The 23,162-nt window shown below is 42.3% G+C and overlaps 1 protein-coding gene across 3 annotated transcripts in view; it reads right to left on the bottom strand.

Moving 5' to 3' along the window:
- Window positions 1–19,022, bottom strand: part of INPP4A (inositol polyphosphate-4-phosphatase type I A) — a 134,172-nt gene extending 115,150 nt beyond the window's left edge. For 2 of the 3 annotated variants that reach the window (XM_074859013.1, XM_074859016.1), the window contains exon 1: window positions 18,911–19,022. The gene's annotated coding sequence lies outside the window, so the exon portion shown is untranslated. Of the gene's footprint in view, window positions 1–5,514; window positions 5,736–18,910 lie in introns of those variants that run through there. The other variant, XM_074859014.1, reaches the window with a different exon arrangement.
- Between the last annotated feature and the right edge of the window lie 4,140 nt (window positions 19,023–23,162).

Below are 23,162 nucleotides of genomic sequence, written 5' to 3' on the forward strand. Positions count from 1 at the left end.
AAATTAAAAGCCAATTTCAAGGGTAGCCACAATTCTGTCCAGCAATTAAATTATCATAATAATTTACTGTTACAAGTTGTCTCCTTTTTTATACTTCATTTTTCTTGAGCAATAAGAAAGGACTCATTTTAATTTCTCATGCATTAAGAAAATTCTCTGTCATAAAGCCTACATGCATACTGCATGGGAAAGAACACATACTTTTTCCAAAGCAAGATCATTATTGATTGTATCGTAACAATCAGCAACCGCCATACACTTCACATCCCTCTGTAAAACCAAATTTACATTCAGAACATACCTATCAAATTCAGGACCCCGGTCTCATTCAACTGTTCAAAAAGAGACAGCTGACTAAAAAAGCACCTGGCATAACGACCTAAGAAACCCACAGTCCATATGCAGCAAAAGTTCATACACTTGTGCTGCACATGTTAAGAACCAGAACCAATGGAAATGGTGAACACTCGTCCGGGTACCACAGCACTTTCGTGACAAGGTTGACAGGTCTCCTCTTGCACTGCAGAGGGTCCCAGACTGGGTTCTGTCCACCTGCGGCTGATGACCCCTGCTATCAGCCATCGCTTTGGACAGAACCAGAGGTAGTAAAGGAGAGGAAAGCCTGCAGATTCTAATACAGGTGGTGAATTGTACTGAAAAAATCAACAAAACCATCCCAAAACCTAAAGAACTATGATGTTTGTGCTTACACTTTTTCTTGGGATATTCTAAAAAGACTGGAACTCTCACAAGTCAACAGCCACATATAACCTTTATGTCACCCTCCTATGAGCCACATTGCATTTTTTCCCCCATGATGCAGGCAGCCATAAATAGATGTGGGAATCCAAAAATACTGAATTAATTTTGTGGGATTTGTATTCTTTACTTACAAAGGGAGGAGGGATGAAAGAAAGGAAAAAAAAAAAGAAATCATACAGTGCAATATATTTAATCACATTTAGACTTGTCTAGGAGAAAAAATAGAATGATCTGAACAAATTTAGCATCTGAAACAGAATCCAGTTTTACAGTACACCAAACCGAAAACACACAGAAATACAGAACTGTCCCAAAGCCAGAGTATGGGGTGTGTGTTTATGTAGAAACCATCATTGCACATAATCATAGAATCACAGAATGGTTTGGGTTGGAAGGGACCTTAAAGATCATCTAGTTCCAACCCCCCTGCCATGGGCAGGGACACCTTCCACTAGACCAGGTTGCTCAAAGCCCCGTCCAACCTGGCCTGGAACACTTCCAGGGAGGGGACATCCACAACCTCTCTGGGCAACCTGTTCCAGTGTTTCACCACCCTCACAGCAAAGAATTTCTTTCTTATAGCTACTCTAAATCTACCCAATCATAGACACTGATACCTATTAATTGGACATGAGAATAAAGTTTTTCCGTTCTATTTGATCTACAGTCACTTGGCATAAAAAAACCCAAGGAATTTGACTAGCTTACAGGTGCTGTTCCCCTGTGCTGGGTCTGAAATGGTTTGCTTTTCCTTCATCAAGAAAACAACCCAAAGTCAAATATATCTCACTAAAATGTATTTTTATATAAACTCCAAAAACTTGCTGTTTTTCTTGAATATTTTGGTTTTCACTCCAAGTATTTGTTGTCCAAGACATCATACTTTTGACTTAACAATTAGTGATTTTACTAAATACTTGATTTTTACTACTGTGACACAGGCAAACTAGTATTGAACTTTCATTTATTGGAGGTATGTTAGAAAACAGAATTGATAACACCCAATGTCACCAGTTAGATGTCAAGCTTTGCTGTAATGCCAGTTGAGAAAATATTTTTCTCCAAAACCTGAAGCATACAATTGCTAAAGAATTTGGAAAGTGTATTGATATCACAGGTATCACTGAAACTTTAATTCAATGAAATATTGATATTTCATGACATTGATCTTGAAACTCTGGCATATAAATGTAAAATTCTGTTTCTAATAAGACAACTGTTAGCTATCAGAAGAGTGAAACGTTAAACAAAAATGCTAGAAAATGTCTGCACATATAAAAGCAATCACTATTCAAAGTTTCCAGACAGAATGCAAGGTGAAAAATAAGTGATGCATCACTGCCACTAAAACTAAAGCCTATTATATCCTCTCATACAACTTGAGTATATGTCCAGAAAAAAAAATGTACAGAATTTTCTCCATGCAAATGTTTTCAAGATGGATTAAACAGTGCACATTCACTTTCCTGTTTCTTGTTTAGTGAGCTGAAATAGACTGCTTTAAAAGCAGAAGCATTCAATCCAAGTAGAAGACAAGTGCTGCATGTTCTTCAAACAAAGCTCTTAGTCTGAAAAAAGGAAAAGTTTAATCACTTTGCTCAGTTAAGCCTGTACATTTAAGAAATATTTCTGGACAGGAGCTTTGAAAATGATCTTTTTAATGTTTGTATGAAACCAAGGTGAGCTAAACAAAGAGGCCTTTCTTCTCTGTAGGGGTCTTTTTTCATTAAAAACTGGCCTTCCAGTTCAAGACCTGCAGCGTGAAGGAAAATATGCTGCTGCTGCTCAAACTTTAAACAGTGTTTGTTTAAGATTTAATTCCTCTGAGCTGTCAAAACACAACTTTTCATCAGCTCAAACCTTCAATCAAAAAAAAGAAGACATTCATAAACAATTTTGGGCTCACAACGGGAGACCTGGTTTGCATCAGAGCTGGCACAAAAGCCTTTTGCAATGGACAGTTCTCTTACACAGTTGACAGCCAGCCTAAAACCAACAACAATGTCCCCCAAGATACTCATTATGGGGATAACACTGAAAGTTTGAAAGTCCTTGCAGGTGAGCATTTTCTTTTGGTTTAGTATCAAACATTTCTACTGTGCACTTTGGCTACGGCCCAACACTGCCCTGGTACCTCTTCACACTGAGTGGCAGAGAGGGGCTCTCCACTTGGAGCAGGCAGTATCCTGCATTGCCTCAATGCACAAGCAGCCCTTGCTCTTCCCCTTCTTATTCTCAGCAAAGGAGAGACAGGGAAGATGAAGGTCCCCAGTACTGACCCCTACGACTAAAATGTATGTGCACACACAATCCAGGCCCGTGCACTCTCTCCCTGCCACACAGGTTGCCTTGTTCAGCTGGTGTTGGCGGGACCCTACTGTTGTGCAGTTACCACCTCACCAGGATATTGGGCTAAGTCACATTTCTCCACTCAGCTCTAGTCCCACAACTCAAACAGCTGACGCAACAACAGGAAAAACAGCACCTGTACTGAGCTATAAGTTGTTCTCAGCAGAGAACATGACATTCTAGATCCCATCTACAAAGTACTATGTTGAGTAAATTACATGGGAAGTTTCTTCTATACATGCCCAAGAACCTAAAAACGGCTCTACCTAAGCTATACCACAGCAGTTCCCCCTTTGCCCTGCACTGGCCCATTTGTGTCTGTAAAAAGTATCTTTTACAATCAGATCTAGACAAACACTGCTAATGACTCACTGAAGCACCATTAGTAATCTGGGATTTATGCCATCATTTTTTCGGTCAAGACTGATTAAAGAGATTTGGCAATACTGCAAACGTAATTCAGCATCTCTGGCACTGTTTAGAAAACTGTGATCACAGCTTCACATGTATTAAGACTGGTGGCCATCTGCAAAATTTCATGCTGATGCGTCCAAAGAACATATATTCAGTCAGCCATTTTAACTATGGGTGAAAAAGATGGGTGGGAAAAGAAGATAAGATCCAACAGAGTACGATTAAGCAAATACCCCGCTCCAGAGAGGCTAAAACTCCAGCATTAAAGAAAGACACTCTGTGCAATGCTGTCTCAAGTGCTGCATACACATTTTATAAAACCAAAATATTTTTATATTAACAACAAATTAAAACCCAAGACTTCTGTTAAAAATATAGACAACTGATTTTGCTACACTGCACCTTAAAACAATAATTATTTAAATGTGTTATCAAACTGCAACAATGTTTCTCTTACACACTTCTTCTTTCCTTTCAACTTTGCCTGAAATCAGTACTCCAAGGACAGGAGTAAACCCACATGGCTTCAAGCATTCTTCTGGCACCAAGATATGGAAGTGGGGTATAAAGTTAATTAAGAGTACAATATTAAAAGCTGTGGTATCAGCAAAGTGAAGGTGAGGACAGCAGCAGATTTTCTGTGACTCTTTACTAGAGAACTTGTCTCCACTTCCATCTGAAAGCCAACATCCAGTGCTCTGAATATGGAAATCCAGTTAAAGCCTGGAGGTTGGACTGCTGCCAGCAACACATTTCAGATTCAAGCAGATGGAAGACAGAAACTCCAGCTCCGACAGGTAGGGACTGCTGCTCTGTGAGGCTATGCCTTCATTTGGAGGGTTTTCACACAGTTGTTAGCAAATCCTTTTCAGAGAAAAAGTAGGCCAGTCAGCCTGACAGTGCAAGCAAATGACAGTATCACATTTCCAAAGCCTTTCGATGTGTTGCATGTCCCTCTGATCATCATCTCCCCGCCATTTTCCAGTAAAAATCATCTTTATGGGGACATCACATACCTCCCACTCCAGCTTCATACCCCTCCTGTTCGCCAGAGGAGACCACTCCCTTTCTACTCATCTTACAAACTTCGCTTGTCATATGTGTCATTTCAAGGATTTCCACACTGGCCATCACTGCCAGGGACACTCCTCTTCTTGGGTCTAAACCCTGCCCTCGTTTCCACCCCTGCTAGCACCAAACACTGAATGTCGCAGAGGAATTAATTATCCAATAAATACAATGTCATACATGTGTATCAGTACCAAAATATCACTTTCAAATGTGAATGAAACAGAAGAGGAGGTCTCTGGGAAAGGACTACTTTGAGCATCCGAAGCACACTGAACCAGAATCGGTCTGAACACCATATGGCAGAGTTTCTTAGTGTAAAATCAGAGGGACAAGAGCAGGACACATGTCTGCAAGGCAACACGGAAAATGGCTTTAACTGGGCTGCCAGAAGAACAGAAGAGTTATGAACTGTTCGGGTATTTTGATAAATATGGGCACATGCTATATACACATACAGGCGAAGTCTCTTTTTCTCACAGAAATCTCACTAGATGTTATTTAAGAATATGCAAATGAATGCCCAAAACCATGCAAAAAAACAACAAAACAAACCTATCCAGCCATAAAAAGGAAACATGTAGCTTTATCTTCTTTTTCAACCTTCAGCTACCTTCCCCCTACCTTACCCACAGTGACTGCTCTCTGACCTATGCAATATGTCATTTAGGAGAAAACCAGGTCCACACCCATATTACTTCCAACCACAAGTACCACAACAGGAAAGCACAAATATATCCTGCATCATTATATCATCTCATTCCCCTATGCAAACAGTAACTCAGACAAATGCAAGACTCTATTACAAAGTATCTCTGCTAAAAAAAACAAACAAAAAAAATCTTTTCCCTACAGTAACCCACCTGCACAAAGCATTTAAACACTATTAACCAAACCCTTCCTCAAGACACACGCACTCACCTTGTAAAGGGTTGCAACAGCTGTTCAAAAGTAAACAGGGAGGCAGGTGACCGGATGGGCAAGGGGGCTGACTGTCATTCGACAGCCTGGGAAGGCTTACAGGGACAGGAAGAAGCTTTCAGAGGCAGAGGCAGTTCTTCTGACCACAACCAACTCTCATGCTGTTTAGTCTGGAGGAGGACAGAGCTGTTTCTCACTCGTGGGATGTTACCCTCCTAATTCTGGTTCAGTAGAAAACAAAAAATCCATTACATCCAATATGCCACAGTACTCAGAGCTACCTGACAGAAAGGACTACAAGCCAACATTTTAGTAATGCATCAAAGTTCCAGCTTCAACATACAACAGCCACAAGAGTCTCACCTTAAAAAATATCCTAACCAATTGTCCAGTCAGAAGTAAAAAGCTGTTCATTTGGGACAAGAGAGAAGAAATTGGTGTGTATCTTGGAGCTGATGGAAATGGGAAAGATAAGATCACAACTGCAGATGACCAACGATACGATAACAAGCCATTTCCTTGGTGTCAATAGCTTGTTGAAGACATAGTCAATTGAACAACAGTGGGTTTACTTTTAAGTCATCTTTCTTCCTCTCTGGAAATTAACTACATTTGCATATTTCTTTCTACCTACAGGGTAACCATTACAGAAGTTTTTACATTAGTAATCATCACCACTAAAATCAAAGCACCTGAGACAGAGTATTTTAGGATAACCATTCAAACTGAAATATTATTTCTATATGCAACAACTGCAATTAATAGTTTTCTTTGATTTAGGTATCTGTAGTAGTCACCATGAGAACCTTATGATTCACTTTTGGGTCTTCTTCTTTCCTGTTATGCTTTAGGAGGCTGATTCTGAATCTACACAGCCTCTGTACTGGACCTTCTAACTCACACAGTGCCTTGAAGGTATACCTTTCAAGCACTAGTTCAGTATTTTGAAAATTCATTGTGCAGACGGCTGCTTCTCCTTTCATTTTCTTTCTGAGAAATGCAAATCTCCCGTTTTTTAGACTTTGGGTGCTTTCACTTTCTGACTGCTAATTCTGTTAATTCAGTAGTACCAAAGTTCCCTCACAGTTCATAGTTCCCCTTCCTTGTTTTTTTTTTTTTAATTTTTTCTTTTTCAAGTCTTGCTTCTTGCAGTTCTCTAAGTTATGCTCTCATGATCTTCAATCATAATTCTAGAGGGTCTTTCATTATCTCTTTCCCACCAAATACATCATAAAAATAATGACAGATAAATCATATTTTCCCTATCTTCTCCACAAACTAATGTCAAGGTCATTTAAAGTCTCTTTGCCTAGAACTCATACGTATGCCTTTTCCTATTCCTGTCAAACTTCCACAGACCATGCTGCTCAACTTGTGCTTTGCAGGTACCCTTACTGTTCAGGTATATCTTGCCACCTTCACGGCTTCACTGCTTCAAATGGTCTCAATTCTAGTCTAATCCTAATCTGCAAGTATAACTGCAGCAATGAGGAAAAAGGGACCATCAAAAAAAAAAATCCCCATTTCCTTCTACTTATAGAACTAACACTTATATTTTCTTTTTTATTCCCTAAGCTCTTGACACTTTTTCAGTGAACCGAAGCTCTCCTCCTTCCAGAGCCACACAACATTACTCTTCCTAGAGGCATATGTCTTCATGGGCTCTCCAACCTAGCTGCTGAACAATAAATCAAAAAAAGGGCAAGAATATAGATGGATTTTTACCACTTCTTGCCTCCTCTAATCTTTAGACGTCACAGTTTAAATTAGACCAACTGTTCACAAACCCTAATTTATAAATCTCAGTAGCAGGTCCCAGATGGAAATTACTGGGGTACACTGTGCTCTCGGAACCTCAGAATGCTTCTGGGAGGGCAATCCTCATGACAGGGAGGGTTACGGTACTGGCTACAGGAGCAGCCTGAAATTAAATGCTTCCCATTAAACATCTGGCTCAAAACCTCTAGTTCAGAGACCATGTAGCTCCTGATACTGCTCTGTTGCAGAAATACCACAAAATGGACTTGTCTGCATTTCACTGGTTCTTCACTTCCTAAAAATTCCAGGTAGATGCAATAGATACTGATGTCGAGAGCAAACTGTCATCCTGTGCATACTTTTGCCTCTGAATCCCTAAGCCGATGAACCATATACAATTACACAAATCCAGACCTACTTAGAAGCCCATATAAAAGTGCCCATCCTCATAACCACTGTGAAGGGCCTCAGAGAATCCCAGAAATACAGAGATTTTGTAGAACCTCCAACAATTATTCCCTCAGGAATCACTGTTCCTTCTATTTTACCCAAGTCTCACAACACTCAGCCTCTTCCTGAAACTCTCGGGTCCCTAAAGTATGTATTACACATAGGAAAGACAAAACCTTTCACCTTACCAGTATCAGAATAGATCTTGCAAACATGCCTTACAAGTTAATTCACAAAGAGGGCAGGACGCATGTTAGCTCTTCAGTACCATACACAGGCACAAAAAATTTAAAGATGTGAGGGTTTTCAGGAACAGTGGAATATGAGGTGACCACACAGCATGCTATTTTACTCAGCATTATTGAATGGGGACCATCAATCAAGACTGGGAGCTACCTAAAAGCTCCCAAAGCTGGGAGACAAATATGAACTCTGTGGCAAGGATTACTTCAACAACCCTCACAATTTTGAGGGCCTCCTGTGATTTCTGAATGTCTAAGGTTGATAATGCTACTGCCACATACATTCCCTGATACCCTTTTTTAACTGCTGCATGTAAAAGTTAGGCCTCACAACCTTGTTTGCTCAAGAAAGAATTACTCATGACCTTATTTTACTTTAGACATGACCACCACAGCTTCTCCTAAAAGAACCTTTCACTGGATTCTCACAACCAGTTTTAAAAAACTGTTTCCCTTGCCCTCCCATCAACCTCACCTGTAAAGCTCACCAGGTGCCTGTCCCAAATGCAAATTTCTAGAGTAGGAAGTAGGAAATGGGAGGGGGAAAAAGGTGCACTTACAACAAAATAAATTTCCACCCTCAGACTGAAAGCTCTCAGGAGCACCCTTGCACAAGAACTACTGTTACTAGTGTGTCTCTCTCCTGCCCCTACCTGTCAGATGTGGTGTGGAAGGGAAGACAGGTTCCAATGATAACTCCTGGGGTGAACTATCCTGCTCATATACACATGTCAGTGAAGGGGTCTATGTTGTTTGCAGCAGATAACCCCAGGAGCAAACACGTTCTGAGGATTTTAACACTCCAAAGCTAGACAGAAGACGTTCAAAGCAACCCCAGACTGCTACAGCAAGACAGTAATACAACAGCACTCCACTGTGCCAAGTGTAAGAACATGTCGCTTTCCAAGCTGCAGTACCCTGAGCTAACTGAGGTAAGGGAAACCAGAGGGACAACAGGACAAGAAGGTGGAAAAAATTTTTCACAGAAAGAGTGGTCAGACAGTGGAATAGGCTGCCCAGGGAGGTGGTGGAGTCACCATCCCTGGATGTGTTTAAGGGTCGTTTAGATGAGATGCTGGGGGATATGGTGTAGGGGAGAACTTCGTAGAGTAGGGCTGATGGTTGGACTCGATCCCAAGGGTCTTTTCCAACCTGAATGATTCTGTGATTCTGTGATAAGAGAACCAGAGAAATGAAGAATTTCTATTCCTATGCCAGGTCTTTAGCCCCTGAAACATCTATGTGAGACATGACAGTTACATAACAAAACATTAGAAGTTTTCACTGCTCTTCCTAAGAAGGGAAATCTCACTAGAAAAACACTGATCCTCACAATTCGTTCCCCACTAATTGTCTCCCCACGTACCTGCTTTTTGCTAGGACTAGAAGCAGTGTTTTCAGAGCAGCTCTCAAAGTCTCCCTGTGCTTAGCAGCTAGTCCAATTGCTGAGCTGCTTCTACACAGCAGTGCAGAAGCCTCCACTCCACCAGCATCTCTTCTCCCAGAGCAATATTATCCTGCTGAGAAGTAACAGGCGTTATGCACCCACTGAAAAGCAGCACAGTACACAAAGAGCCAGCAGTGAGCCTGTGATGACTTCTAATGGATTTATTTACATCTCACCAGTCCGTTTTTAGCAGCATGCTCATTTTACCTATGAGATTTTAATACAATTGCTCAGTTCACATCCAGGCCTGCAGGGTGCTGAAGTTCCCAGTTTCTGACAGCACCTGGAGACACTTATCGCTCTACTGTAACTGGGCTACTTATGCTGTACAACAGAACTGCTGAATATTTTATGAAGGCATGTTCATTCAATATATTAATTAGATATTTAATCTGAAACGTTCTCAAAATTGAATAGAGCACACAACACCAAAACCGACTGCAGATTCACTCACTATAGGAGCTTTCACATAGATTTCTCCAATGACTGTATTTTGCTGTGCTTCCTTTTTATAGAGTATATAACCTTCTGGTCATAACAGATTGCTTGCTCCCAGCTGGAAAGCCTCTTGGGAACACAGAACTGTAACCTACCATTAATATATTAAGTACAGAACATTTCAGATACCATGACGCAGAAATCACAAAGATAGAGCACTACGTGAGAACCTGATATAGAATTAACAAGGCTCGTTCCATATCCATCTCTAGCTCAAGTGAAGCAGTAAACCTACAGCTCATGTTGGAAGCCTGTGTCTCAGGCACTGCTACCGTAGCCATTAGCACTTCTAGCAGAAATACAGTTCTTACTGATTCTTCCTAGAACGGGTAATTTTACTAAAATATAGATTGGGTCAAACTAACAGGAAAAAATAACTATTCTTGGGTAATCTGTTCTTGCCAGAAGAAACATATTGTAGAAAAGATTCAATCAGAGCACATGTAGTTTTCTCAAGTCTTATAAACTTGGTAAGATGAAGTCTGTCTACTACTTGATGAAAAAAAACCTATGTAATGCAGACAACCTAGATGGTGGCACCCATACATTTTGAGTTAGTGCTCAAAAAAATGCTTCCTCACAGTTGTTCGGGAAAGGTACATTGCCTGGGGAGAGAAAGAGTTTTGGTATACATCATAGCAAAGATGCACTTCAACATTTCCACCATTCTTACCAAAAGGGGAAAGCAGGAAAGTCTCTGTTTACACTGAAATCAGTTACCTGCTGAACAAGATTTCCCCCATTTTCTAATGGACAAGTCATTTACATGCCATGACTAGTCACACATTATTTTCAAAATCTCTTATATGCCACTGCATGCCAAACATTATGCTGTTGTGTCACTGAACAATAGCTGAGATACACAGGTTCACATGAAGAGAATGAACAGTTTGCAAAGCACTTTCTAATCCTTTAGCAAGACAGGAGCAATCAGAAGGTGGGACCCAGTAGCATCACCACCTGTAACTAAGGCTGCTCAACACTACTTCTCAGAAGACTGTTGTTTTCAGTTGCATACATTTTCCCAAAGTGTGTGCCAAGAAATTTTTCACGCTGAGTGTTTGCCTCAGACTGATTTTTAAAGAATAATCATTAGTTTCAGCTAAAACAGTTCAGCTACTGCCAAGAATAAGAGCTAAAGGAAAATTGTTTTGCATAAATTTAAAAACAACAAAAACTGGTAGTCTTTCCTTTTTATCCTAATCCTTTAAAAAGTCACAGTAAACACAGATCCAGTAGACATTCACTCACAACTAAATTCTCCAAAAGTGCCAAAAAACTGAGTAGTCTTGATTGTCACAGGTGACCTACCTGTACATGCACTGCCCTACAGGCAGACTCACTGCTCCAGCCCAAGGGGTTTGGAAAACAGTTTCTTTTAATACTCATTCAACATCAGTTTTGCTGAACATTGAACTGGACCAACAGAACCTGTATCTGTAGGACAAGTCTTCAGGAATAAGAAAGAAATAACAAATTCAAAAGCATGGGGGAAAAAAAATGGCCAAATCAAAGGAGTAGAGGTAATAGATCTGAAGAGCAATACTGGCAAAATTGGCTTTAAAAAATTAAGGTGTCAGAAGACCAGGACTGAGGTCTGGGGGTAGAAATAAGGTCAGCAGTTACTTGGCTGGGAGGAATCATTGCAGTAAAGAGCTGGGGAGCAGACATGTATGGGCAGACCAAAGAGACTGGACAAGTAGCCTAAGGAAGAAAACCAAGGAGGGCAGCCTAACCTGGCACAAGGAGGCTGGGAACTAGCTGTGGGAACAGGAGAGATACTGGACACAGACTTCAAGGGAGAAGCAGCCTTCTGCAGAAAGAACAAAGTATCATCTAGCTTGGGCTGACCAACTTGAGACATCCATGATTCAACTTTGGAAGTATACATTCTTTTACACAATATATGCAGAAATAGCTGGGAGGGCTTAGCAGTTCTGTAAAACTGAAAATAGATCTCAAATCATGCACCCAAAAATGGAGAAATATTGGACTGACCAATGGCAAAAAGAAAATTTGTAAAGACTTGCTTTGCACCACACAGGAACTGTGGGGAGTGGTAGGGTTGCATCACAGGCCTCTAAGAAGAATGCAGTTCTCAACTAGAAAACAATCTTGTTCTCCTCTCAATCCCCTGCTCTGATTGCTGTACAACTTTCTGCAACAAACAGAGCTGTTACACTCACCAACGTCCTTTACTGCACAGTTCATCCCCAGAGATTAGGCCCTTCCTGTGCATTAATTACAACACAGGAAAGTAGATCATCTAACTAAAGATTCAGCATAACTGGAATCCATGAGGCCAAACTGTGGTTACATGGATTGCTCTTTTAAGACAGCTATTTTGTAAGCAGTGTAGGTCTTTTGTGGTTTAAAATGTTGTCTTCATGATTATAGCTGTCTTGTTTGTAAGGGGCAGCATTGCCTTCCATTCAGCATGGAACCAACAGTGCCAAACACTCTCCCCAATCCTAGAAATGACGACAGATGGTCCACCCACACTTTGGGAGCAAAAGTTATAATCACTAGAAGACTTCAAGGACCATGTTCATCCATGTTTCTAGAAGTATGCGACTGGACAGCAGAGCAAATTCACAGATACAGAGGGAGTTAAGTGTCACACGATCCTACCTCCTAGCTTCCAGCTGTGACACCAACTTTTAAACATGACCAGACATACATGACGTTTCTACTGCTATTATTATCTACTGGTCTGATACTAATTGTTGCTATATCTGCCTGTGTGATAACGGTACAATTTTGAACTTAAAAAAGTGACCCATAAAAACTGGAAGGGATAAGATACCCACGATATAATTCTCTTGTGCAGATAATGTCTATACTCACAAAGCACCTGAGAAATGCTCTACAGACTTCTGGACCTGGACAGGAAGAGTTGTTCCAGATTTTACATTCTATATGTAGCATCTTCCACAAGACAATATGCAAACACCTTTTTTTAAACAAATGCTGTAATGTTCAATAAATTCTGATATTCACAGAACTGCTATCAGAATTAACAATGCACTAATACTTACCACTTTATGGTAAAAATAGATCAGAAAAATGGCATACAAAGCTCGGTGAGTAGCTGTGGTGACTGAAGATACTGCCACGCTGCTGTTCAAGTTTACTGCCTCCCAAGCAAAGTCAATGGACCAGATCTAGTGAACACTCTTCAGAAATGTCAAACCAACAGTTTAAATTAAGCCGCTGAACTTTGGACTGAAGTTGCTGAAGCGCAGGCACACATTTCGTTCCACCTGCCCTGCTGTGGGAGGTAGTAATTTCCAGCCTAGTGAATGTAAAAAGTAGCTACAGGATCAAAAGAACTGTTAGTGGCAAGACAAAATGCAGCAAGATGCACAGAGAAATCCAGGTGGGTAAAGGGAAAAAAAAAGAAAAGAAAAAAAACTTTAGTCTATCAATAATTGCTTTATTCTGAACAACATTCAAAAAAAGCACAAGTTGTTTTTTGAAAGAGCACTATGAAAAATTAGAGGCTTAGCAAATATGAAAAACTATTCCCTTAACACTGGTCATCACAGTGAAAATGTAGAAAAAGAACAGAGGATTTTTAAAAGAACAAGTATTTTTAAAACACCTTATACAAAGCAATTTAATTCTGAAGTCTTAAATAACTCTCAAAGACTGGACAACTGTTGAAAAATTCTTCTAAAGCCTGCATCCAAGCTTCAGACTGCCAAGGGTTAAGGCCTGAAACAAACATAAACCAGAATTATAGAAAGATCCAATGCCTAACCCTAGCAGTAAACCCAGCACTGCACTTTCCCCAACACAATAGATTTAACAACAGAGAATGAGTAGAAGAACAAGTTCTCAGCAAACCTAGTATCCTCTGTGCCTCCACTGTTAACCATAATTTCTGCCCTAGAGACTTGTCCTACTCTTTCCAAGGAGAAATTCCAGGCATCAAATTCATTCTAAGCACAGTTCATTTTGCTTGTACACGCTTCTGAGGCTGGAAGGAAGTTACAGAAAACTGTGATACAGCAGGCTACCACCAGGTAAAGAAGCTATTCAAGCACAGTTAGTCTGGACTAAGCCTTGTAAAAAAAGGAAGGAACTGGGCATGTGCAGAGGCATTCACAGGCACCGGTTTTATTTGTAGAATTCTGTACAGTTTGCTACACTGCACTAAGGGTACCTTAGCTATAAGCTGCCCCAAGGAACAGAGGTGTGCTGTTTCCAAAGATTTGCAACATCTGTACATATACATTTTCCTACAATTAGTCATACACTGGAAAGAATAATTATTCTTATGAAACTTTAGATGGGTGGTAAAACATTATTTTCTTCATCAGAATGAAAATAGCCATGCTTGTGAGAGCAGATGACCCTAACTTCTTTAAAGTATCTTATCTAACAATGGGAGCCCTGTACCAGGCCTTTGCCTGCAGGTTCTCATTCAGAGTGGCACAGCCCCACTCGGTCCCCATATGCTCAGGTTCAGGACACGCCTGCCAGGGAAGTCCAGCTGTAAAGCCTGGCCCCTGCTTTTGCATCTTCCCCACGCACATCCCAGCTGGAGTGACAGGCTAAGAACTCCTCCAGGTTTTTTGCAGAAACTACATCTTTCAAGTGCTCCACTGGCAAATGCTATGAAACACAGATCAAAACCACAGTGGATGCATTTTTCTATCACTCTCTCTCCTCTGTCCTGTATGGGCCATCTACTCTCTCACCCTCCCCGCTCTTTTCCCTTCACTTTTCCCCTCTATACCCACACTCTATTCCCCCATGCTACTCCCTTTCACCTTGCTCAGTTATCTCCTCCACAAAATCTGTTCTGTCTGCAACAAACTGGAAGAACAGAGCTGTATTTAGAGAGTGTCATCTCTCACACAAGAGGCTTCTCTGTTAGCATGGCAGAGCAGTAGGCTACAAACAAGATGCAGGCCTTTGTGAGAAATATAAGAACATCGAAGGGGTTATAATCTCATGAGTGGGCCAGGTCTACACGTAACAGCTCAAGAATGTCAATGTCTTCTTCAAAATATCCTGCTGATTTCAGACAAGGTCTTAGTGATATCTCACTGTTGTACGTAATGAGTACTTTTAGTGAATACAGACAAACATTCACAAACCTCGGTTGCAGAGGAATCCTTGGTCATGTATTACAAGCTGCACAGAAAGCCTCCTTCACCTAATAACAAGATCTCAACTTGCCTGGAGATTAGGGGGAAAACTATGTTACTCTCTCATATTTCATCAAGATAGTTTTAGCCAAGTCCTGTACCTTGGTACTTCAATTTCCCTATTTACTATTTATTACATTTATTATTTATTTAAACATACCATAAATTCAAGACATTCACACTCAGTGGAAGTATAAATGGCCAGGGATAGCATTCTTGCTTTATTGTAGCTTTCAAACGTTTTCAAGAAGTGCTAATATATTTCTGCAGTGCTGAAAACTCCCTTTCCTCTGTGAGAGACAGAAAAGCGCCTGGCTCAACGGGCTGACCGAAGCAGAAGCACAATGTCCACCTGTGCTGGCTGATGCAACGTTATTAACCCCAGTTTCTGAAACAGGGAAAATACAGCAGTAAATGCAGGGAAGTCTGGGGAGTTTGCCTTCCACTATCTCACGCACACTTCCCTTACTACCTGCCATGCAAACCACAAAAGCCACCTATGACCCTACCACTCCCCTGTGCAGCCAAGACACACGCCATCCTCTCAGTCACATCCTTAATGTACAAATGCCCCTGTTATTTGCCTTACTTCACTTGGTCCACGCTTCATCCTCAACCTGCTCTGCCTTGGTTGTTCTTTGGTTTTGCCTTGCATGCTGTCAATCCGTGGCAACACTTCCCTTCCAGTAAGCAGACCACTACGGAGAACAGAACGTAAGAAGCAAAGGAAGGAGAGCAGTGGCAGCGGGAAGTGGTTGTGAAGCAGGAAAGGGAAAATCCTCCTTCTGTCTGAAAGCCAGAAGAATCAACTTCGTCTATAGTAAAGAGCTTATCATATTCGGTTAAGCAGTAATAGGTGTGATTTTAACACGTTTGAGGCTATGCCTATCTCTCTGACAGATGCGGATGAAGTAGATACACTCCCAAAGCTTTCTTCTTCCAAGGTCAACAACATTTTCCAACAACATTTCTGCAAAGGATGTCTGTTTGAGATTTAGGTAGATAATCCAACAATAGAGAGGAAATTCAGTTTGTCAGAAAAAAAACAGGAAGGGAAGTGACAAGCAGAAGCAAAGAGTGCATAAGATAGAGCTCTGAGCTATGTTGCCTGCGTTATTTGATCTCCTAGCTCTCTTCAAGAACAACAGGTAGAGGTTTCAAACTTCATCTCCAAGCAAGGCAATTGCTCTCCACATCCAAGCAAGGAATGGGGAAGTTTTTCCAACAAAGTAATTTACAAAGGGAGTCCAAGAGGTATTCTTATATTCTAAAGGTGCATCTTATGTACTGGCAGTTAGGTAATTAAAATTTGCTGTAACAAGGCACATGCCAGAGGCCTGAATTAAAGCTTAACAAGGAAACAAGAACCAAAAGGGGATCCTTGGCCTTCTCATTTTCCTTCCTTGTTCCAGTACAATAAGGATTAAGGAGACAAAGGAGCCCAGAATGTATAGGAAACAGAGCAGCCATTTCACTCCACAGGGAGAATTTCTTCCATTTAATACAGCACTTGTGCGACCAGACTGGACTTGAACAGGTCTAAGAGATAGCTGAGCATGTCCAACCTCCAAGAGACTTTAAGACTGAAAATTCTACTACCCGAGTAGGGGTACAGCCTTCTGTCTCAGCTGACAGCAAGCAAGACAGAAGTAAATAAGTTTCTGCAGAGGTGTGATCACTGTCTTCAGTAACGGAGCCAAACACCCTCTGAAGATCACGTGGCTCCTTTGCCACACTTTGGCAGGGTTCTTTGTTTCTCTGCAGGTCCCTACAAGCTACCACCCACTACAGTTTAAGTTAAAATTAGCTCATTAAAAATAAATTAAATCACAGGCAAAGTTGTCACGTATCAAGAAAAATGCATACAGCCTTGATACAGATACTTGAGAACAGTACTGAAATCATGATTTGCTAACAACTTGGTACTGCAGGGAGTATTTATTCACAGCAGGGAAGAGTGAATGAAAGAGGTCACATCTACCTCAAAATTTGGAAAGTGCCAGAACTTCTAAATTTAAGAATACTGAATTTCAAGCTCTTGCCAAAAATATCTATGTCCCTCTGCATTTTCTCCCACCTAACATCTGCATTGAGAGTCAGAGACTTGTGAAAAAATTGGCAAGATATTGCATTCTCTGAGTTCCTAGAAGCAAGGTAGCCTACTGAATTAAAATTTTCAGAAGCAGGAAAAATCTTAGTAAGTTTTTCAATTAAGAGCTTTTGAAAAAAGCATTAGCAAATAACAATTCCTCACAGGGAAACAAATAATCTTGTTTCCAGAACAACAGGGTTCTGCTACCTCATCGCCCCTACTTTAGAGTTTGAGGGCATACAAACATAGAAGAGTCTCTGCTTCTGTTCCTTAAAAAGTAACCCAGCAAGACCTTCCCAGCTAGCTCTCTAGCGACAACATAGACAAGCTCAATACCAGACTTCTGCAGAATGATATTGGCCTGCAGATGGAGAGCTAATGTCAACACAGAGTGCTTGACTGCCCAGGCAAAAGCCCCTCTACCATCTACGGAGCACATGCAGGCCGTGCTGCGCTCTGACCAGCATATATTGACTTTGCTCATTGCATGGGGGAAAATGTATGCCACTGGGACAAAGCTACAACTTCATTCTTAGACTGCTCCAACAAAGCCACATGAAATGGTGCATCAGTACCGCAAAGGCATTTCTACTGTATTTCATAACCATAATCTAGCTTAATAAATGGGCAAAAATCTGAAATATGCACCAAACTAAACACACTGTCTCCTTTTAAGGCTTCTCTACATGGGAAGGGAATCGTAAAAGCTGGTCTGGAATAAATTAAGGGAGGTTAAATGTTCTTAAACATCCTATCACTTTCCACAGCGCACTCGGCTTGCTAAACTCTGCTCTTCAATTCCCACACCCTGAATGACGGCATCGCTGCTGAAAAAGCGGGGCTCACCGAAGCGCACAGGTGCACCACGTGTCACCAGACAGCGATCACGAACGCACCTTCTGATCCTCGCTTTCGCAAAGTCCCGCTAGCAACCCCGGACGGACAAGCCCACCTCAGGATGGGGCCTCCTGCACACGCAAGTGTTTCCGTGGCTCTTTGAGCACGACAGCGTGCAGGTGTGGAGGGCGTAGAGCTAGTTACGGCCCCGACCACACCACCTCGCCTTGGGGTCACCTATCACCCAACAACAAATGCAGTAAATCACACATTTCTCAGGGACGCAGGGCCTGGCAGCCGGCTGTTCCACAAGCCCACGCCGTGGCACAAAGCCACAAAAGAAGCATCCGGGTTAATATCGAAACGCACTGATCTCGTAAAAATACCTGCAAACAGGAATACACAGGAGCTTTCAAGCAGCCCCTTAAATAACAAATTAAAAGCAACATCATCCTTTCTTTTTTTTCCCGATGTCTCGCTCTTGCACCTCTTCCCCAGCTGTATATACGCCCTTATCCATACCCGGCAGCCCGGCGCGGCTCACATAACGCTCCCACCGACGCTCAGGACGAACCCGACCACCAGACAAACGCGTAACAACAAACCCAACAACGCCGTCAAACGCAGCAGCGCGCTGCAGATGACAACAACGCCGGCCGAAACCAGCGCCGCGACACGGAGCAACGCCCGGGTGCCAGGGCCTGCCCAAGATGGGGGCTCGGCGGTGCGCGCCCGGGCCACCGGGCGGCCGTTGGGCGGGCGGGGCGCTCTCAGCGGCGGCCGGCGGCTGCCCCCCCCCCCCCACCAACGCCCCGGAGCTGTCAGCGGCGCCTCCCGCCTCACCCGTCCGAGCCCCGCCGGCCCCCTCCCTCAGGGCGCTGCCCCCGGAGCCCGCCGGGCGCCCCTCGCTTACCTCCGCAGCCCCGCCTCGCCGGGCACCGCCCCGGGCAGCCGCCGGCCCCTCAGCCCCAGCGGCTCCGGCCGCCCGACGCGCGCCGGCGCCCGCCTGTTCGTGACGGCACCGGGAGCGGCGGCCCCGCCCCGCCCCGCCGCCGGGCCCGGCCCCCTGCGGCCGCCCCCCCCCTCCACCGCCGGGCCCCGCTGCTCCGCCGCGCCGCGGGGGGCGGGCAGGTGGGGAGGGCGGCAAGTAACGGGGACGGAAAGCGCAGCCGCGGCCCGGCTGGCATCGCCCCCCTCGCGGCGGGGCTGGGTGAAATAAGCCGGTTTTCAGTGTGCGCCCCCGGGTAGCCGAGGCTCGCCTTCCGGCCTGCGAGTCAGCCACCAGCTTGTGCGTGCCTTGTCATCTCCGACCTCAAAGGATCCAAAACCGCAGAAACTGGGAGTCTCTTGTGTCATCATCATCTGCAGTCAGGAACTGGGGATGTCGAGAAAGAAAACGTCACGGGGCTGAGAAGTACCTGCCATCGCAGCTATGAAGTTTGAGCCAAATAATTTGAGACAATAATCCAGGTTTTTTCTATTCTAATAAAAATGTCAGCATGCTTCCTCCGTTCGTCCTCACCGTCCACACCCCAAGTTGCAGGACAGCTGGCTCAGCCAGCTACATTTGTTCAAACTGCTGCCCAGCTGGAGTCTCTGCTCCATTTCTTACCAATTTCTATACCACACTGCTCTCAATGAAGGATTTAACTTGCTCGAGCAGTGTTAAGTGTAATTTGAAAGAATGTGAGAAGAGGTCACAGTCAAGCTCTAGCTCATTCTATTATTTTTACAGAATGCACAAATGTCAAGGGGAAGACAGGTTACTCCCAAGGAAGTCCCAGGAGGTATGTGAGGGGCTCCTGTGCGCAGGCAACACACTCAAGTGGGGAATCAGTGAGATACGCACGGGCACACTTGTCTGGGTGCCTCCAGCCAACTGTGCATGATCTGCAAAGGACCGTGGCCAAGCACCAGCTGAGTCAGTCCCAACACCACTGGTTAAGAATTTCAATTTGCCTGTTGCAGTTCCCTGGTGCTGGAAGCTGCCAGCTCAAGACCTCAATATGATCCGAATTTGGAAGGAGAAGCCAGGAGAAGCAGCTTGAATTTTTAATCTTTCCACCCGTCATTAGCGAAACTCCATGCAATCACTTCTGCTTCGAAATCACACAGAACTGATAGAGAATAGACATTTTCAATGCCTAGCCAAACACATGTGATTTTTAACAGTTATCTTTGGTCATAGTTTAGCACAAAGCTAATGAATCATGCCATGTTTTTAAACAAAAGGGAGACGGAAAATAGAAGTTCCTCTGCATACCATGCAAACTTAAAGCCATCCTCTCATAAAAATATTAAATATACTTGGCTGGAACAGGCTAGAAAGTACATAGATGCTATCACTAACACCCTTCAATTTTAATACAGAGCTCAACAGTATTAAGCACAAAACACTGTAGTTTATTTGTAGCTGATGACAATTTTAATCATCAACCAAAATACGACCTTTTAAAAACAGTGGGCTTGGACAACTCCCCGCCAAGGCTCCTGGAAGAAGGGTGTTTGCTACTGATGTTCACTGAGCATCAGTGAATAGAAACAGCACTAAAACCCAACGGACCAGGAGGGCACTTATGTTGCACCAGCGTCGAAGGAGGACATGGAGAACCACCATGTTATTTACAGGCAGAGCTGTCTGAGTTATTCAGGGCAAAATCAGAGAAAAGCCAGCAGAGTAGGAACAGATAGGGTAGGCAGGTTTTTCATGTACCTGATTTTTCGGTAAGGTTATAGATTTGTTTGATTAAGAAAACCTAAGTAACAAACCTCAAAAACTAATTGTCAGAGAGGAGTTGTATTTCAGTAGAGGTACTTGGAGAGCTGCCCTGGGACCATTACCAGGTTTTAAACTATTCAACATTTTCCTCAAAGATGTGGAAGCATATATAAACTCACTGCAGATAATATTTGCGGACAACACAAAAGCTGGCACTACAGTGAACAAAAGAACTGGGTCATCACATAAGAGCTCTGGAACAGCTGATAAAGCATACTGTTCAGAATTTATTTTTTTTATAGCCAAATCTCAGGTTATACATCCAGGAAAAGAATATAAAGCCATACCTTGAACACCTGGAAAACAGCAGACTGAAAAAACTTACTGACTCTGAAAAGAGCGTCAGGGTTGTAACAGACAAAGAATTGAACACATGCTCCCAACTTAACACTGTGACAAAATGTGTCATGAGCCTTGGAAGCACAATCAATAGTGCACAAAGAAAGAGGGGATTTTACCCGTATGTAGATTTAAAAAAACCCCAACCTGTAACCCTTAAAAGATTAGAAATTTGTGAGGGGACTAAGGAAGACAGGTTTAACACAAGATTCTAGGAAGTCAATTCATGCATTTCATCCAAAAAATATTAAGAGCTCACTCCTTTTCTTTAGTTTTAAATGCATTCCCAGCAGGAAAATACAAGATACTACTGACCTCTTTTGCAGAGCCATCCCTTCCCCTTCTCCTGTAAGTGGAAGCTGAAGTCAAATTCTAACCACAAGACAGACATGCACTTTTAACAGGGGGATTGCTAACTATTGAAATACGCTATCAAAAGAAGACTTAGATCACATTTTATGCCCTTTTCAAGAGCCAGCGCCTTTCTCTAGCATAAAAACTTAACCTTCACAGAAGGTCAGACTAGATGAAGGGTGTTAAACTCTCTTACCTTAACTGCTCATATGAAGCAGGCAGTGACACTTCACTGGATGTCCAGTCTCATCTGATAAAGGCCTTTATGCAGTTTCTGCCTTTATGTTTAGCAATGTAAAATTTTACGTATCTGATAATCAATCCCCTCAGCACACTATTTAACCTCATCTTCCTCAGCATGCCAGTGACCCGGCGATCTGTAACAGATTTCTTCCCACTCAGATTTCCAGAAGCCATCCTGCTATAGCCGATAGAGCGCTACAGCTGATACAGAATCAAAAGCCTGAGACAAACAATATCAAACAAATATTAGGCCTCTGTGACCTACGTACCAGAAAGACGTCAAAACTTCACCCACCAAAAAAGCCTCAAAAATTCCTGCCATAAATTGGAAGAGAAATTCTAAATTCCTCATCCTTCACAATGAAGGACAACACAATTTTACAGTAGCGGTTTATCATTAGAACTTGTGAAGTACAAACCAGTTTCTATATTCACTATTTTTTCCTCAGCTCCGTTTAAAGTAATAGTAGCAATATTGCAAAAATAGCTTTGATATCTTGTTCTAAGTCACAGAGATTCACTTGTATTTTTTCTTCTGTTACTAAAAATCTTTAAGAAATTATTCCCTTCCATTTCACTGCAGCCCATTAGTACCTACATGCAAAGAAGGAATCTGGCACATGAAAGCTTTCATCAGGACAAGCAAACCTCAGCTTGATATAAAAAAATATTTTCAACATTTACCTACTAAAATACATTATTATTTGAAATATATCACCTGCTACTAACCTCATTAAGCAGCTATTAAAACACTAATCTTGTTGCTGCTTCTGCTTTCAATGTTTAAGGACATTATTAATCAACCTACTGCAAATCCTGAAAATGAAGCACAGTCCGCTTCAAGAAGCTGCTCTCAATGTTTACAGAATCTTCTTCCTGCAAAGAGTCAGTCAAGTCATCATGGTGTACCACTTACAGAAATAACTGGTTAATAATTTTCTGAAGATATCTGCAGCAAAACCATGCCAGAGACAAACAATTCGGCGTGCACATTCAGAAAAGGGAGAAAGGATCTTAAGGTTTTTGGTTACTATTCTGTCAACTGCAGTTTATGATGGAAATTAAACTGTCATACTCTTCAGCTTTAGACAATGAGATACATATTTAGAATAAATACACATATTCTAAATGACCATGTATCAAATGCTAAGGCAGCATGAGTACTTGTGACATTCATCATGTCAACAAAGCTGCTACAGTTCTGTAACTCCAAAGTTTTCCAATCAAAGGCTTAAATGACAGATACTGCTTACCACCTACATTCTGTGGGTGCATGTTTTTAGAAGATGATTTCACTTAGTGCTCTTCTTATGAGCAGAAGGTGTAGTCTAGTTCATTCTGGGCTTCCACTGAAATAATAATATTATTTGAAAATTTTGCTTTGAAAAAAAGCCTATCATCCAACCTGCTACTCCCCAGAAACTTAAAAGTGAAGAGAGAAAACACAACC

This window comes from Strix uralensis, chromosome 2, assembly GCF_047716275.1.
Source record: "Strix uralensis isolate ZFMK-TIS-50842 chromosome 2, bStrUra1, whole genome shotgun sequence".
Taxonomy (NCBI): domain Eukaryota; kingdom Metazoa; phylum Chordata; class Aves; order Strigiformes; family Strigidae; genus Strix; species Strix uralensis.